Here is a 19,617-nt window from a genome sequence, read left to right on the forward strand (position 1 = left end):
ACACAAACACCAGCGGCTGCAAGGACACTCAAGACGATCACCGTCAAGAAATGGATTGATGATGATCTCGCTAAGTGTTGTGCCCGTGACTGGCTAGAGCCGTCCTTCTCAAACAGTGGAGCAACACGTCTGGAGCGTTAGAGCATCGGACACTTTGGACGCTTCACCAGAGCGGTCCAGAGGGAGAGGGAGGGAAAGAGAGAGGAGGAGACAGGTAGTTCCAGAGCGTAATCTGACCTGTAAATGCTTTTTTATTCTTCGCAGTATGTTTGTTGTTGGCGTGAGCCAAAGGAAAGTTTCAAGCCCCTCCCCCGTTACCATGGAGATCATCTCACTAATAAATTATATAATGCTTAAAAGAGCTACAATGGAGGGGCCAATAAGCATACTTTTATTATTATTTAATCCATTTATGGCCATTTAATTTTTAAATGAATACGCTGTATTAAAGAGTAGGGAAGTTTATAGTTGGAAAAAAAAAACTATATAATTGTTTCCTTACTTTTTTCTGACAATTGTGAATGATCGTAAAATCTGGATATTTCTCCTCATGATAATCGTGACTAAAATGAATATTATGACATCCTTAATAACGAAACAAACAAAAGTCACTCAAAAAGCTAATAAGACGAGGAAATATGAGGAAGTGTATGTAGCACTTGTCTTCGCTGTGACTGAGGTGGGGACGAGGAAAGACCACCGCGTGAGACGAGGAAAGACCGCCGCGCGAGACGATTAAAGACCGCCGCGCGAGACGAGGAAAGACCGCCGCGCGAGACGAGGAAAGACCGCCGCGCGAGACGACGAAAGACCGCCGCGCGAGACGAGGAAAGACCGCCGCGCGAGACGAGGAAAGACCGCCGCGCGAGACGAGGGAAGACCGCCGTGTCCACTGTGTCTTTAATGTTGCAGCGACAGCTTGAAGCCAAATAAATGACATCAATAAAACACTTGTGACTGATTCAGAATTGGCCATTACAGGGACCAAATGATTGGTACCTGTCATGTTGACAGGGACCAAATGATTGGTACCTGTCATGTTGACAGGGACCAAATGATTGGTACCTGTCATGTTGACAGGGACCAAATGATTGGTACCTGTCATGTTGACAGGGACCAAATGATAAGATAAGATAAGATATTCCTTTATTGTCCCACATGGGGAAATTTCATTGGTGCAACGCAGGAAGATACAGAGGTAGATCCAGAAGAACAGATCACTTATAGGAAGTCTGAAAAACACTTTCAGTAGAAGATCTCCTATAAATAAATAAAAACTCCCATAAACAAATTAATAAATAAATACCATTGCATGTGATCCCGACAGTAATTGCACATGAATATGTGTCACGACAGCACATGAATTGCACATGAATTTCACAGTAATTGCACATATGACAGAATTGCACATCAGTATTAGGTTAGGTCAGTATTGCGACGGGATAACGTGACGATCTCCGGGTAAGACGACTGTTCTCCGCAGTTTCATGAGTTCCTCCTTTGTGGAAACGCGGTACGGCACCGGCCGGGGGGCGGGGCCGGAGCCGGGGGGCGGGGCCGGAGCCGGGGGGCGGGGCCGGAGCCGGGGGACTCAGAGCCAAAACACATTGCAACGACACGACGAAAACACTCAATCCAGCCGAATAAAGTCAAAACAAGTTAATTTAAAGCGATTCCAGTGCGTGTCCCGATCGTTGGTGAAGTTCCTCTTTCATATAAACGTGTATATAAACGTGTATATAAACGTGTATATAAACGTGTACCGACGACACGCCGTACTTTAGCGCGGCCGGAGGGCGCGGGGGGGAGGGGCTGGTGGGCTCGCTCGGAGCTAGCTCACGTCACAACAACACAACGAACGCAACGAAAAACGCTCAAATCCAGCCGAAAAAAGTCAAAAACAGTTGAATTAAAAAACTATTCCAGCGCGTGTCCCTATCGTACAGTAAAATAGAAAAAATATACTAACTATATTTACAAAATATAGGAGATAAAGCACAATAAGTGTGAGAAAGAAGAGAGAGCGTTTACACCGGGCTGCCAGCTGTACCAGCGCCTTATGACGTATGATTGGTACCCGTCATGTTGACAGGGACCAAATGATTGGTACCCGTCATGTTGACAGGGACCAAATGATTGGTACCCGTCATGTTGACAGGGACCAAATGATTGGTACCCGTCATGTTGACAGGGACCAAATGATTGGTACCCGTCATGTTGACAGGGACCAAATGATTGGTACCCGTCATGTTGACAGGGACCAAATGATTGGTACCCGTCATGTTGACAGGGACCAAATGATTGGTACCCGTCATGTTGACAGGGACCAAATGATTGGTACCCGTCATGTTGACAGGGACCAAATGATTGGTACCCGTCATGTTGACAGGGACCAAATGATTGGTACCTGTCATGTTGACAGGGACGTAAAAATAATTATTTCAAGGCTTGGAAACTATGAACAATTTAAGTAATTCTGTCATTCTCAAATGGTTTTGTGCACACAATTTGATGCAAACAAATAAAATTAAATAAAATCAATAAATAGATTCAAAAGATTAGCAACATTAACTCAGGAGCACAACATATAAAACACTTCAAACTGCCCATTGGAAACAAACATTTTGGGAAAATGTAACTTAAAGAACATTTTTTTCACATATTCGGCACGTTTCGGTTGGAAAAACTCAAGCGGCTCATCGGCGTGATCGGGGTGCAAAGTCTTTAAGCGACGCCTTCATTTATTTGGCTTCATGTTTTCCACTGCCAACATTTTTAGACACAGTAAACACACCGGTCTTTCCTCGTTTCTCACCGTTGTCACGGTGAAACCAAGCGCTACGAACGCTTCGTCTTATTTCCTCGTCTTTGTCTCATTATCTCTGTCTTTTCATCCCTGTTACACATGTTTTCATGAGATCTCTTGAGGGTTGTTCTGTGCCGTCTGCACCCCAAAACAACAGTAGAACAGGAGCTCGCGCTGACAATGCGGGCGCCACTGCCCCCTACTGTAGTGGATGTGCAATTACACTTTATTTCAGTACGGCAAAAAAAGCATCGCACCGGGACCCCCCAGGGGGTCACCACCCACTAATTGAGAAGGAGTGTGCTAATCGCACATCGTGATTGTGTAACACAGAGTTATTGTGTAACACAGAGTGATTGTGTAACACAGAGTGATTGTGTAACACAGAGTTATTGTGTAACACAGAGTTATTGTGTAACACAGAGTTATTGTGTAACACAGAGTGATTGTGTAACACAGAGTTATTGTGTAACACAGAGTTATTGTGTAACACAGAGTTATTGTGTAACACAGAGTGATTGTGTAACACAGAGTTATGTGTAACACAGAGTTATTGTGTAACACAGAGTTATTGTGTAACACAGAGTTATTGTGTAACACAGAGTGATTGTGTAACACAGAGTGATTGTGTAACACAGAGTTATTGTGTAACAGAGGTGCCCAATACGTCGATCGTGATCGACCGGTCGAGATGAAGTTCTGGTTAAGCTCAACCTTCTTTCATTAGTGTAGTTGTGGTCATTATATTTTATTTTTAAAATACTCAGTTGTATTAAATGGTCGAGTTAAACAGAAGATTTTCTCTCTTTTTATATTTCACATTTGTATATGATAAACAATATTAGGCTATTAATTAAAGCCGACGTTGTGTTTCTATTGCCTAATTATGGTTAAACAAAAATAAAAACCTGTTTAATATTGACAATGAAAATAATACTAAATTATACAATCATTTAGATCTATAGTAGATCTTCGGGCTTTGTCGAATATAAAAGTAGCTCGTGAGCCGAAATGTGTAACACATAGTTATTGTCGTGAGATTAGCGAGATGCGGCGCTCGTCAAAGCCCCTCATCGCTCATTTTCAGTTTATCATTTCCATAAACAGTTCAACATGTTTATGTTTATGGGCCACTCACATGCTGAGTACGACAGCATCAAGCTCTTTAGAGTTTCTGTCACAAATATGATCCACATGCACATTGAAATCACCTGTAATGACCAGTCTGTGCGACTGAAACATCTCAGTAAAATCATCAATAAAACTTTTACAGCTCTCGTGCTCCATCGTCGTCTTCTTCTCCTCCTCCTCCTCTCCCCCGCGTCCTCCTCCCTTCATCCTCGTGACTCCATCCAGTTCAAAGCATCTGACAGACCAATGTTTCAATCTTTCCAAAGCCAGTGCTTTTGTCTGCCGTATCTTTGTTTTACACTTTATTATGACCATTCCTTTCCTTGTTCTCCTGATGAAATGTATGTCTCCTATCTCCTCAGCCACAATCTTGACAACCTCGTGTGGCTCATTAAATACTCCCTCGATCACATCAGTTTCCACCACACCGACCGTAAATCCTCCTTCTCCTCTACTTGCTTCACTCAAACTCCATTTCTTTTTGCTTCTTTTCTTTTGAGTTGAGTAGATTTGGCTCGTCACTGTCCGACTCCATTTCCGCCTCCATCGCGTCACTCCTCGCTCCTCGCTCTAGAGAGCGGAGAAGGTTTGGACGTGGTTCAAGTCAAACTATTTCACCCAAAAACGCAGAAAAACACGCGCAGCGACTCGTTCTTTTCCCTCCCCCGTGTGACTCATCTGGACATCCTTCCACGCTTCCATCGTCCCCAGAGTCTGACTTTCATTTGCCTTGTTGTTTTAGCTTTGTAGCGTTAGCCGACTAGCTAACGTCACAAACAAGTTAAAACGTTGTCCTAAACGCTGGACATAAGTGAATGAAACACATTCCTGTACAAACATAATGTCATTCTCCACTGACCTTCGGCTGTGTTGAGCTGGAGCCGTTGGAGTCGAACTTAAATGTCTTTTATTGAGAGGATTAGACAGAAGTCAGTAACAGAGACAACAGCGTCCATCTTAGGTCAAAGGTTCCTCCTTCTGACGTCATCAAGCAGCGACAAGCTGCAACACAAAGCAGTGGCGCCTCCTAGTGGAGCACATAGTAATGATCAGATGAAATCACATCACATCTCCCTCTTTAGCTGATTCACAACAGCAAAGTAAACATGGGAAACTGTTGTGTACAATCTCAAAAGAAAATATCATTGTGATTCAACTTTCAACTCAATTCTAATAAATCATGAACAAAGTGGTTTTGTCTGAGCCCCAGTTACTGCCAGAAAGACACAGCATGACATGAATTACTCCATTACATTTATCTGCCACTTTCCCAACGTGTCCTCTCCATGTCAACTTTTCTTAGTTTATTTGAAACACACAACAACAAAAATTACATCACACAAAAATAACCGATTTAAAGAATTAGGGAAGAAAAATAAATAATGACAGAAAAAAATCCACACGTTCACATAATCCGCATAATTCATATACACATATTACCTCTGATCAATGCACACACACACACACACACACAGATTTAAGGTAAGATAAGATAATCTTTTATTGTCCACACATGGGCAAATGTCGGTGTTACACTGCAGTAGATCCAGAGGAAAATAGAAGAACTCTTATAAACAAAACAAAAAACTCTTATTAACCAAACTCATCTCATATCTTAATAGGGAATGGAGGAAAAAAATAAAAAGATGAATAAAATAAAAAGACAAAGATTAGTGCGATTGGTGCGTTTTCTTACGCTCTCAACGCTTTGAGCACGCGTATGAGCCGGCCGATGCGGCTTACGCGACGCATTCAGATATGTTGAGGTCTCTGGCAGCTGAAGCGTAGCAACCGCCGCAGCAGCCAATCAGAGCTGACGCTCCAGTGACGTACGTACGTATTTCCACTCGCATTTCCGGTATTCCCCGTGGAATTCCCCAAGAAGAGCCACTTCTTCCTTGCTCGTCAACAATGGCAGACGAAAGACTGATTGTGGCCGTGTGGGAGAAAGGAGCTGTACGATGTATTCACGGTGGAATACAGAGACAGAAACAAACCAAAAACGCGAAAACAACACTCGATATCCGCCATTTTACACAATGAAAGGCCACACAGACAATAACTCCACTGCTCATGCGACAACACCTCTACTGCGCATGTGCGCAGAGAGCTCGAGCGCGCCGTACTCGCGCCTGTGTATGTGCCCGAGGCGTCGAGAGCGCGCGTCCAGTGCGTAAACCTTTCAAATGTACACCCGCTCAAATTCTGCGTCGGGCGCGATCAGGCGTCTGCGGTGTGTATGTAGCTTTATTTATATCAGTTGTATGCACATGAATATGACGGTATTGCACATGGTTAAGTCAGTAGAGTATGTCAAGTATTGCACGTGTTCAGATGGCAGAGTGGTCAGAGAACTTCTGCAGGACACTGTCCGCGTCGTGTTTGAAGTCTGCAGTGTAGAGGGTGAAGAGAAAGGGCGCAAGGACCGTGCCCTGGGGCCCCCCACATTGCAGATCCCCCACACTGCAGGTCCCCCACACTCCAGGTCCCCCACACTGCAGGTCCTCCACACTGCAGGTCTCCCACACTGCAGGTCCCCCACACTGCAGGTCCCCCACACTGCAGGTCCCCCACACTGCAGGTCTCCCACACTGCAGGTCCCCCACACTCCCCACACTCCAGGTCCCCCACACTGCAGGTCCTCCACACTGCAGGTCCCCCACACTGCAGGTCCCCCACACTGCAGGTCTCCCACACTGCAGGTCCCCCACACTGCAGGTCCCCCACACTGCAGGTCTCCCACACTGCAGGTCCCCCACACTCCCCACACTCCAGGTCCCCCACACTGCAGGTCCCCCACACTGCAGGTCCCCCACACTGCAGGTCCTCCACACTGCAGGTCCCCCACACTGCAGGTCCCCCACACTGCAGGTCCCCCACACTGCAGGTCTCCCACACTGCAGGTCCCCCACACTCCCCACACTCCAGGTCCCCCACACTGCAGGTCCCCCACACTGCAGGTCCCCCACACTGCAGGTCCTCCACACTGCAGGTCTCCCACACTGCAGGTCCCCCACACTGCAGGTCCCCCACACTGCAGGTCCCCCACACTGCAGGTCTCCCACACTGCAGGTCCCCCACACTCCCCACACTCCAGGTCCCCCACACTGCAGGTCCCCCTCACTGCAGGTCCCCCTCACTGCAGGTCCCCCACACTGCAGGTCCCCCACACTGCAGGTCCCCCACACTGCAGGTCTCCCACACTGCAGGTCCTCCACACTGCAGGTCCCCCACACTGCAGGTCTCCCACACTGCAGGTCTCCCACACTGCAGGTCCCCCACACTCCAGGTCCCCCACACTCCAGGTCCCCCACACTGCAGGTCCCCCACACTGCAGGTCCCCCACACTGCAGGTCCCCCTCACTGCAGGTCCCCCACACTGCAGGTCTCCCACACTGCAGGTCTCCCACACAGCAGGTCCTCCACACTGCAGGTCCCCCGCACTGCAGGTCCCCCACACTGCAGGTCTCCCACACTGCAGGTCTCCCACACAGCAGGTCCTCCACACTGCAGGTCCCCCACACTGCAGGTCTCCCACACTGCAGGTCTCCCACACAGCAGGTCCTCCACACTGCAGGTCCCCCACACAGCAGGTCCTCCACACTGCAGGTCCCCCACACTGCAGGTCCTCCACACTGCAGGTCCGAGTGTCAGACACACAGTCCCGGGCTCTCACAAACTGGGGTCGGTCTGTGAGGTAGTCCAGGATCCACTCTGCAGGTCGTACTCCACACCAGCCGTCTCCATCTTGTCCCTCAGGAGCTGATGGTGTTGAAGGCGCTGGAGAGATGAAAGAACAGGATCCTCACAGAGCTGCCAGGCTTCTCCAGGTGAGAGAGAGAGCGGTGCAGCAGGAGATGACGGCGTCCTCCACTTATTCACTTATACACACACACACACACACTCACGCTGGATTATTGTATTTTTCTTCTGTCGCTGCGATGTGCGCTGACTCTCCCCCGGCGGGTGTACACACACACACACACACACACACACACACACAAAGGAACAGCTGATTTACCTGAGAGGCGGCGCCGGAGCTGGCGCGGTCTCTCCCGGAGAAAAGCACTCCATCCCGGGGGAGATCTTAAGAAAGACACGGAGGGGCCGGCGAGCTGGTGCTGAGGAATTCATTGTTGTTGAAGTCTGGATAAATGGTCGAGTAATCACTGTTATACATTTGTATAATCCCTGTAAGAGGATGAAGGGCAGAAGGGGAGGCACATGTACCAGGCACAAAAGAAGGTAGGGAAGGTAAAAACTCTGGTGCTGAGCAGAAGAGAGCAGGTGCTGAGCAGAAGAGAGCAGGTGCTGAGCAGAAGAGAGCAGGTGCTGAGCAGAAGAGAGCAGGTGCTGAGCAGAAGAGAGCAGGTGCTGAGCAGAAGAGAGCAGGTGCTGAGTAGAAGAGAGCAGGTGCTGAGCAGAAGAGAGCAGGTGCTGAGCAGAAGAGAGCAGGTGCTGAGTAGAAGAGAGCAGGTGCTGAGCAGAAGAGAGCAGGTGCTGAGCAGAAGAGAGCAGGTGCTGAGCAGAAGAGAGCAGGTGCTGAGCAGAAGAGAGCAGGTGCTGAGCAGAAGAGAGCAGGTGCTGAGCAGAAGAGAGCAGGTGCTGAGCAGAAGAGAGCAGGTGGCAATTACAAGATTAAGGGTTAAATAAAACGTTGATGTTACTGGGGAAACATCCTTCAGGATTATGTGAATGTGGAGCTGAAAGTGAGTCCGTGGAGCATGTCCTCTTACAATGCAGTAGATTTAAGGCAAAGAGGGAGGTTTTTAAGCGGGATTTTATTACGAACAGAGAAGAAGTGTTTAGATTAAAAAATACATTGAAAACCACGGAATGTAATGATTTAGTAAAATTCTTAAGGGAAACAAAGCTGATAAATAGAATTTGAGGCGAAGATACAAAAGTGCAGATAATCTGACCCACACTCCAGCACAGCAGGTGGCGGAAATGCACCTAACGTTGGTTGTCACCCGCCAAAAAAACCCAGGAAGAAGAAGAGTGTGGGTAACCGGAAGTGCGCTGCCGAGACAGAAAGTAACGCTGGACTCTCTCGGCTTCATCGATTTGTCTGATTAAACCCAAGACCTACAACGGCTCCAGCTCAACACAGCCGAAGGTCAGTGGAGAATGACATTATATTTGTACAGGAATGTGTTTCATTCACTTATGTCCAGCGTTTAGGACAACGTTTTAACTTGTTTGTGACGTTAGCTAGTCGGCTAACGCTACAAAGCTAAAACAACAAGGCAAATGAAATGAAAACTCTTTTTATCGGCTCGGCTGGATGTGAAGTAAATTACTGAGAGTGTGTTTGTACTATTATTCTACACATTTATTGCTGCTTATGAAATATTTACGTTCTTCAACCGTTGTCCCGGCAACAATACATAGCTTCACGCTGACGTCACAACATCCGGGTCACTTAGCGAGGGGGGAAAGACACTTTGACCACCGAGTAAGCTAGCTGCGATCTCGGACACTAAAACAGTTTTAATGCCTAAAAGTGTCTCAGTTTTTGTCTGTTCAAATGTCGCTTGGCCAGAAGAAAAGGCTTCTTCTACAGGAGACCAGCAGTAAAAGGGCAAATACCAACTCAGTGGCTACAAGCGATCAAACGAGTCGAAGATGGCAAGACATGAGCCCAAAATCAAAGTGGAGCTACGTTTGCAGTCATTTTATAAACGGTTAGTTCATGAAGGCCCAGTTAGCATAATGACTGTTTATTATCAGACTAGATTTCTTTTCTCTGACACTCGCTGGGTCAGTCTCACCAAATTCTGTCTCATTCTCTTCAAACATGATTTAAAAAAATATATATATATATATCAAAGAAATTCTTTTCAAACCATAAATAATAAAGTCTGAATTATGTGTGAACATATTTTTTAGTTTATTTCAAAAACATTTAACCATATTTTAAAGCTTATTCTTCAAAACAAATCCTTAAAATCTCATTACCACAACCCTCTAAAATGTCTATATAAAATATATAGGGCTACCAAAACATACCATTATAAATTACTAAATTGTATTGGTTAGGGTTAGGGTTAAAATTGATCTCATTTCCGCAACACTTTCTCGTAGCAATGACCTCACTTATGTGTTATTTTTGTGATAACTTTTATTTTTACAAAAAAATGTGGATTCTCTGATGAAATATAATTCATAATGCGCTTAAATGTATGTTAAAACTAGTTTTAACCCCTACTCCTGCTGAAAGCGATGTTACAGCCAGTGTTTTCAGCGAGTCGCGGCTCTTGGGCAGTAACAGTGACTCTACCCGGACATCTACAATTACCTGATCAACAAATGTTCTTCGTACACTGCTGAAGCACTGACAAGGTACAAGAGCTTGGATGGCTATAAATACTTTGTGGCTGCAGAAGAGCCGCGACTCGCTGAAAACACTGGCTGTAACATCGCTTTCAGCAGGAAGTACGGGTCTGGGCCTGTCTCACCAATCTTGGATAAATAACGCTCTTTGTGAGGGTCTGACGACCTCGCAGCAGATTCAGAAAGTCCATCATTTACAGAAAGGTCTGACATCACAGAGCGTGTACCGTGTACCCGTGTGCGTATCAGTGTGTTTCTTGTCGTCCGCAACGATTGCGCAACTGAATCATGTGACGGCGTGACGTCAGGTGCACGTCCTCTATAAGCCTAAACACACTATTACATGTTGTATAAGCCTAAACACACTATTACATGTGTATAAGCCTAAACACACTATTACATGTTGTATAAGCCTAAACACACTATTACATGGTGTATAAGTCTAAACACACTATTACATGGTGTATAAGTCTAAACACACTATTACATGTGTATAAGTCTAAACACACTATTACATGTGTATAAGTCTAAACACACTATTACATGTGTATAAGCCTAAACACACTATTACATGATGTATAAGTCTAAACACACTATTACATGGTGTATAAGTCTAAACACACTATTACATGGTGTATAAGTCTAAACACACTATTACATGATGTATAAGTCTAAACACACTATTACATGGTGTATAAGTCTAAACACACTATTACATGTGTATAAGTCTAAACACACTATTACATGGTGTATAAGCCTAAACACACTATTACATGTGTATAAGCCTAAACACACTATTACATGTGTATAAGTCTAAACACACTATTACATGTGTATAAGTCTAAACACACTATTACATGTGTATAAGTCTAAACACACTATTACATGTGTATAAGTCTAAACACACTATTACATGTTGTATAAGCCTAAACACACTATTACACACACTATTACATGGTGTATAAGCCTAAACACACTATTACATGTGTATAAGCCTAAACACACTATTACATGTGTATAAGTCAACACACTATTACATGTGTATAAGTCTAAACACACTATTACATGTGTATAAGTCTAAACACACTATTACATGTTGTATAAGCCTAAACACACTATTACATGGTGTATAAGTCTAAACATACTATTACATGTGTATAAGTCTAAACACACTATTACATGTGTATAAGCCTAAACACACTATTACATGTGTATAAGTCTAAACACACTATTACATGGTGTATAAGCCTAAACACACTATTACATGTGTATAAGCCTAAACACACTATTACATGGTGTATAAGTCTAAACATACTATTACATGTGTATAAGTCTAAACATACTATTACATGTGTATAAGTCTAAACACACTATTACATGGTGTATAAGTCTAAACACACTATTACATGGTGTATAAGTCTAAACATACTATTACATGTGTATAAGTCTAAACATACTATTACATGTGTATAAGTCTAAACACACTATCACATGGTGTATAAGTCTAAACACACTATTACATGTGTATAAGCCTAAACACACTATTACATGTGTATAAGCCTAAACACACTATTACATGTGTATAAGTCTAAACACACTATTACATGTGTATAAGTCTAAACACACTATTACATGTTGTATAAGCCTAAACACACTATTACATGATGTATAAGTCTAAACACACTATTACATGGTGTATAAGTCTAAACACACTATTACATGATGTATAAGTCTAAACACACTATTACATGGTGTATAAGTCTAAACACACTATTACATGGTGTAAAAGTCTAAACACACTATTACATGGTGTATAAGCCTAAACACACTATTACATGTGTATAAGTCTAAACACACTATTACATGTGTATAAGTCTAAACACACTATTACATGGTGTAAAAGTCTAAACACACTATTACATGGTGTATAAGTCTAAACACACTATTACATGGTGTAAAAGTCTAAACACACTATTACATGGTGTATAAGCCTAAACACACTATTACATGTGTATAAGTCTAAACACACTATTACATGGTGTATAAGTCTAAACACACTATTACATGGTGTATAAGTCTAAACACACTATTACATGGTGTATAAGTCTAAACACACTATTACATGGTGTATAAGCCTAAACACACTATTACATGTGTATAAGCCTAAACACACTATTACATGTGTATAAGTCTAAACACACTATTACATGTGTATAAGTCTAAACACACTATTACATGTGTATAAGTCTAAACACACTATTACATGTGTATAAGTCTAAACACACTATTACATGTTGTATAAGCCTAAACACACTATTACATGTGTATAAGTCTAAACACACTATTACATGGTGTATAAGCCTAAACACACTATTACATGTGTATAAGTCTAAACACACTATTACATGTGTATAAGTCTAAACACACTATTACATGTGTATAAGTCTAAACACACTATTACATGTGTATAAGTCTAAACACACTATTACATGGTGTATAAGCCTAAACACACTATTACATGTGTATAAACATACTATCACATGGTGTATAAGTCTAAACACACTATTACATGTGTATAAGCCTAAACACACTATTACATGTGTATAAGCCTAAACACACTATTACATGTGTATAAGCCTAAACACACTATTACATGGTGTATAAGTCTAAACATACTATTACATGTGTATAAGTCTAAACATACTATTACATGTGTATAAGTCTAAACACACTATTACATGTTGTATAAGCCTAAACACACTATTACATGGTGTATAAGTCTAAACATACTATTACATGTGTATAAGTCTAAACACACTATTACATGTGTATAAGCCTAAACACACTATTACATGTGTATAAGTCTAAACACACTATTACATGGTGTATAAGCCTAAACACACTATTACATGTGTATAAACATACTATTACATGGTGTATAAACATACTATTACATGTGTATAAGTCTAAACACACTATTACATGGTGTATAAGTCTAAACACACTATTACATGGTGTATAAGTCTAAACACACTATTACATGTGTATAAACATACTATCACATGGTGTATAAGTCTAAACACACTATTACACGGTGTATAAGTCTAAACACACTATTACACGGTGTATAAGCCTAAACACACTATTACATGGTGTATACCGTATTTTGTGCACGAAAAGACGCACCGGATTATTAAGCGCACCATCAGCTCCATGTGTACCATGTGTACCATGTGTACTGGTCCATACATAAAGCGCATAAGATAAACAAAACAGACAGATAAGTCAGTCAGTTGAGCTTCATGAAACGCGTTCAACTCAGATCAAAATTGTTCAACATCAAAACACACTCTGCTATCGCTAACAGACACGTTAGCATATCCAAATCAATTCTCAGTCAAGATCACTTGTAAACACGTAAAATACAAACACAGAACACACTCTGCTACCGCTAAAAGACACGTTAGCGTATCCACAACAACTCCCAGCCTCGTTCAGTTGCAACACGAATCAAATCCTTTAAATGCACCGAAGTACAGCCCGCACAGCTATGACCAGACGTCCTGATTTACCTGGGACAGCCTCCTGGTTTAATGTCTGCTGGGGCGCATAATGGTCAAAGCAGCCAAAGCGCCGATAGTACTCCGTGCTAAAATCTCTTTGGTCATGTGATCCCCATCTCGGACCCACGCGGCAGTTCAGTGATGATTCCGGCCTTTTGATCCCACAGTTGACTGATAATTTAGCCCGTAAGCGCATTTCTTGGGACAATATAACAGATCCAACGGTCTCTTGGCAGGAGCCATCTTGGGCCAAGTTTCTTGGGGTCCTTTATTTACCGGTAGGTGTCTGCGTTGTGCCTGACAGAAAATGTTGTTTACGTTTTGACAAAGTGTCGCGTGCACCGCGTGCAGGTAGACCACTGTTCCCAGAATGCTTTGCACACATGTTGTTGGGACTTCCGGTTCCGGAGTACTGTAAATCTTGTCGCGCATCGGCGTCTCGTGTCCCAAATCTTCTTTATACACCATGTACCACACAAAATATCTTCACGGTTAGTAAGCACAACCACAAATAAACCATATATTAAGTGCACCAGACTATTAAGTGCATGGACGGCTTTTGAGGACGTTAAAGACTTTTACGTGCGCTTTATAGTGCGGAAAATACAGTAAGTCCATCCACCATCAAGACATTTGAATATTGTTTTCCCAAAACTTAATCGAAATGATAAATAAACACAAAGACATAGTCATTTAAAATGTATTTCAAATGGACACTGTATAATACACAATCATGTAAACGTGTACAGTTTTAGCTCATGGCAGCATCAGGCTGAAATAGTTTGGACACATCATAGTCAAGACCATCAGGGTTATTTGGACCTTCAGTTTCCAGCAGCATCAGGTTCTCCAGCATCTTTGTTCACAGGGAATTCCTTGACTTGGTCTTTATTCTCCCTAAAGTGGAGAACTCCCTCTCACAGTCTGAACTTGTTAGACGACCACATTGAGAGAGTCTCAAGAGGATGAGAGAGTGAGAAACTCACGTTTCTTGTTAAAACCTGTAATTGTCAATATCCTGAGTTTAGACCTTAGACATGTCAGAATGACAGAAGCAGGACATGTGCTTTTGTCTCTGAGAATCTCACGTCTTCTGTGATTGGCCGAAACCTCATGCGGTTTGGGTTTGTTTTGGTCCATCTTTTGGGAAGTGCGAAGTCAGCGTAATCTCTTGATTGGTTGCTGCGCCCTAATAGATCCATGGCTACGTCGCGTCCTGCCGCAAAAAAGGCTTTTCTAACTTTTCTGCACCAGCCGCGCTATTGCTGCTCCCCGCGCTAGCCGCACGCTAGCCCCACGATAAGGTATAGGGATGGTTTGTTTTCTCCCCATGTCAAAACGGATGACGGGCCATTTTGGTTTTTAATGTTATCATTCCCTGAATGTACGTAGAGAGACCCTGCGTCTAACACGCCCCCCTCCCCCTTCCCTCCACGTCGAGGGGGGAGTGGGGGTGAGGGGAGCTGTGGCAACTTCCTTTGTTCAGCTGCTGCTGCTGCTGCTGCTGTTGCTGCTGCTGCTGCTGCTGTTGCTGCTGCTGCTGCTGCTGCTGCTGCTGTTGCTGCTGCTGCTGCTGCTGCTGCTGCTGCTGCTGCTGTTGCTGCTGCTGCTGCTGCTGCTGCTGCTGCTGCTGTTGCTGCTGCTGCTGCTGCTGCTGCTGTTGCTGCTGCTGATGCTGCTGCTGCTGCTGCTGCTGCTGCTGCTGCTGCTGCTGTTGCTGCTGCTGCTGCTGCTGCTGCTGCTGCTGCTGCTGCTGCTGCTGCTGCTGTTGCTGCTGCTGCTGCTGCTGCTGCTGCTGCTGCTGCTGCTGCTGCTGCTGCTGCTGCTGTTGCTGCTGCTGCTGCTGCTGCTGCTGCTGCTGTTGCTGCTGCTGCTGCTGCTGCTGCTGCTGCTGCTGCTGCTGTTGCTGCTGCTGCTGCTGCTGCTGCTGCTGTTGCTGCTGCTGCTGCTGCTGCTGCTGCTGTTGCTGCTGCTGCTGCTGACGCTGACGCTGATGACACAGCTTGTTTATTTGCTCACCGTGCGCGTCAGCGCCCCCCAAATGTACAAAAATGCATTGAGAGATAGGAAATGGCCCCAAAAAAAAAATCATGAAATTTGGTGGCAAGAGAAGTAAAAAATATTATTTTATAAGCCGCAAACTGTAGCTAAAATTTCAGAAAATTCCCAAATGTAAAGTTACTGCTGTTTGCGCAGACGAGTCCGAATTGCGTCGAATTTTAATCGTTTGTAAAACCCTTTGCCCTAGACCAACTTAAAGTGAAACAATAAATTTGGTGCGACAGCGCCCCCAAGAGGGAAATTTAATTTTATAAGGAGAGTAAAATATTTCCATCCATCTTCTTCAGCTTTATCCGGGCCGGGTCGCAGGGGCAGCAGTCTGAGCAGGGACTCCCACACTTCCTCCTCCCCAGACACTTCCTCCAACTCCTCCGGGGGGATCCCGAGGCGTTCCCAGGCCAGCCAAGAGACATAGTCTCTCCAGCGTGTCCTGGGTCTTCCCCGGGGCCTCTTCCCGGTGGGACATGCCTGAAACACCTCCCGAGGGAGGCGCCCAGGAGGCTCCGGAACAGATGCCCGAGCCACCTCAGCTGGCTCCTCTCGACGTGGAGGAGCAGCGGCTCTACTCCGAGCTCCCCCCGTGTGGCCGAGCTCCTCACCTTATCTCTAAGGGAGCGCCCAGCCACACAGCGGAGGAAACTCATTTCGACCGCTTGTATCCGCGATCTTGTTCTTTCGGTCACCCCCCCAAAGCTCATGACCATAGGTGAGGGTAGGAACGTAGAGCGACCGGTAAATCGAGACCTTTGTCTTTTGACTCAGCTCCTCCTTCACCACAACAGTCGATGCAGCGACTGCATCACTGCAGCCGCTGCATCGATCCTGGTTGGGCAAACTCCCTCGAGTTTGCGAACAACCGTCCCCTCTCCCTCTTCCCCTCCTCTTTTGAGCTTGTGCCTTCCGGGCTTGCTTGTTCAGACATTAGTCACTTGCCTGTCACAAGACGGTTATGAAGTTATCTCAGGTGTGAACTGTTGCCCTTTTAGTCAACTGACCCAAACTACCATTTTTAGAGCCAATTACTTTCCCAGGAATGTTGTGTAGGAGCATTGCGACCCCTGCTGACCAATTACTGCCATGACTAAAACATGCGATGTCCTGTCAAATCCTACAGGCTAAAAAAGTACTCGGATTGTAAAATACAAAGGATCAAACATGACTCTCCCACTTTACACACATTCACACAAACACATTTAATTGTTTCACTGTTTGTTCATTGATGTTTAAATGACAGAGCTCTGGGTCAGACTGGTTTGATACTGTCGGTCTTCACCCAAAGCCAGAGCCTGTTACACTGTCCACATTCTTATAGAAACAGTAAAGTCCTGTTCATTTCATAACTCACTGAAGCTTGTGAAAATGACTCTTATTTTTTCCGTAACAACACCACTCTCAACAGTGATAAGGAACTGACAAGTTCTTTATTTAACACTATTATTACTTTACATCTTCTTTCTGTGTTCATGGCAGATCTAAAAGTCCATCAGAAGAATGGGGTTCACCTGTGACCAGTGTGGAAAGACATGGCGCTTTGCTTCTGCTCTCAAGAAACACTACAGAACCCACACAGGAGAAAAGCCTTACGAGTGTGACCAGTGTGGGAAAAGTTTTTCTCATACAGGCGCTCTCAAGATCCACTCCAGAATCCACACTGGAGAGAAACCTTACGGCTGTGATGTTTGTGAGAAGGCATTTTCAAAATCAAGCAGCTTGATATCACACATGAGAATCCACACTGGAGAGAAACCATACAAGTGTGACCAGTGTGAAAATGCTTTTAGAACATTAAATGACCTCTCCAAACATTACAGAACTCACACAGGAGAAAAGCCATACAAGTGTGACCAGTGTGGAAACGGTTTTTCTCAATCAGGTGCTCTCAAGATCCACTCCAGAATCCACACTGGAGAGAAACTTTACAGCTGTGATGTTTGTGAGAAGGCGTTTTCAGACTCAAGCAGCTTAATAAAACACATGAGAGTCCACACTGGAGAGAAACCTTTTAAGTGTGACAAATGTGAAAAGGCTTTTATAACATCAAATAAGCTCTCGCTACAGAACTCACACAGGAGAAAAGCCATACAAGTGTGACCAGTGTGGAAACGTTTTTTCTCAATCAGGTGCTCTCAAGACCCACACCAGAATCCACACTGGAGAGAAACCTTACAGCTGTGATGTTTGTGAGAAGGTATTTTCAGTCTCAAGCAGCTTAATAAAACACATGAGAGTTCACACTGTTGAAAAGCCTTAGTTTTATCAGATTCATGTGTTTTCATATCAAACTTCTGCTAATGTTCATGTTTTATGATAAATGAGCTCGTCATCTTGACACTGTTTTTTAGAAAAACAGGACGTTTCGACTCATCCAAGAGTCATTCTCAATCTGAGGATCTAGTTTGAGAATGCAGATATTATTCTACTCTGAGTAGGCCCCGCCCACCAGGCAGAACCTACTGATGAAGGGTGTTTACAGTTTCACTTGAGATTACTCTCCTTTGTATCCTAACTGTAAAGGGCTATCAAACCCTTTTTTTAGCTGACTTTAGCTCCCTCATCACTGAGTACCTGATAAGCTTCTCCCGCCCCGTGGCTTAAAGACACTATTGTATACGACAGGTATGTTGAACCTTAAGCTTCCATTTCTGTTCAAAGAGTGATTCTCTTTCTGAACAAAATGTCCTCTGTAGGACATGTGTCCAAAGAGACTTTTAAAAGACATGACCTTTTCATCATTCAAGACACTGTTGCAGAAAGCAAAGCAAAATGTTGGATGGGTGGAAGAATGTTCCCCATCCCCCATGGAGCAACAACACTGTCTTCACCACACCCCCCTCCCCCCCTTTGGGTCAACACCTCTGATAAAGAACACAGAGGACACCAAATGGGTCCAAGGACCTGACCCCTGTGGAGAAGTGGAATCGTCCACTGTAACAAATGCTCTTGTTCTGCTGGATGGAAACTTTCTCAGGATGAAGTCCTTAATGACTGTATTTCACATTTAAAGTGACTTAACGTTTACTGTGTGATCTAAACTTGTCACTAAATCATGCTTTAGTTTAGTTTGTCTTAAGAACTGTGTTTGAAATGTGTTTGTCATATTTAATGTACTTCCTCATGACCTGCTCATGATGTGTGTTCATTCTCATTGTTGCAGTTTGTTGTTATGGTTACATGTCATTTTGATGCTTTAACTTATATTTGTCCAAATTAGGAATATGTTTGACTGAGAGTACGCCCACTCTAGGCCACACCCCATTCACCCCAAACTAATCCAAAATAGTTCCAATTAATGATTAGGATCGGGTTTGTTGTGCATTTTTAAATAAAAAATGTTTTGACAAAATCAGTGTTTTTATCAATAACTTTTAGACCTTGTCAGAATCAGAAAATAGGTTTATTGCCATTTGTCGATAAACAAAATTCACAGACTTAGGAACTGGTTATTTTATGCAACACAAACAACAAAACATTGAACAATGATTACTGAACAGCATGATATGTACATAATAAAATATAAAGTGTGAAGTTATGTGGTGCAATAGGAAGTGACAGTGCAGTGAGTGGGAAAGAAACTGTTCTTGTGACGGGAGGTTCTGATCCGGATGGACCGTGGCCTCCTGCCTGAGGGGAGTGGCCTCCTGCCTGAGGGGAGTGGCCTCCTGCCTGAGGGGAGTGGCCTCCTGCCTGAGGGGAGTGGCCTCCTGCTTGAGGGGAGTGGCT

General features: G+C 44.1%; 1 pseudogene; it reads left to right on the forward strand.

Annotated features, from left to right (window-relative positions):
• The first annotated feature begins 8,962 nt into the window (after positions 1-8,962).
• Positions 8,963-19,172, forward strand: LOC140367918 (uncharacterized; annotated as a pseudogene).
• The last annotated feature ends 445 nt before the right edge of the window (positions 19,173-19,617 follow it).

Source organism: Eucyclogobius newberryi, unplaced genomic scaffold (assembly GCF_026437365.1).
Source record: "Eucyclogobius newberryi isolate DKJ021-1_F unplaced genomic scaffold, fEucNew1.0.hap1 SCAF_2, whole genome shotgun sequence".
NCBI lineage: Eukaryota > Metazoa > Chordata > Actinopteri > Gobiiformes > Gobiidae > Eucyclogobius > Eucyclogobius newberryi.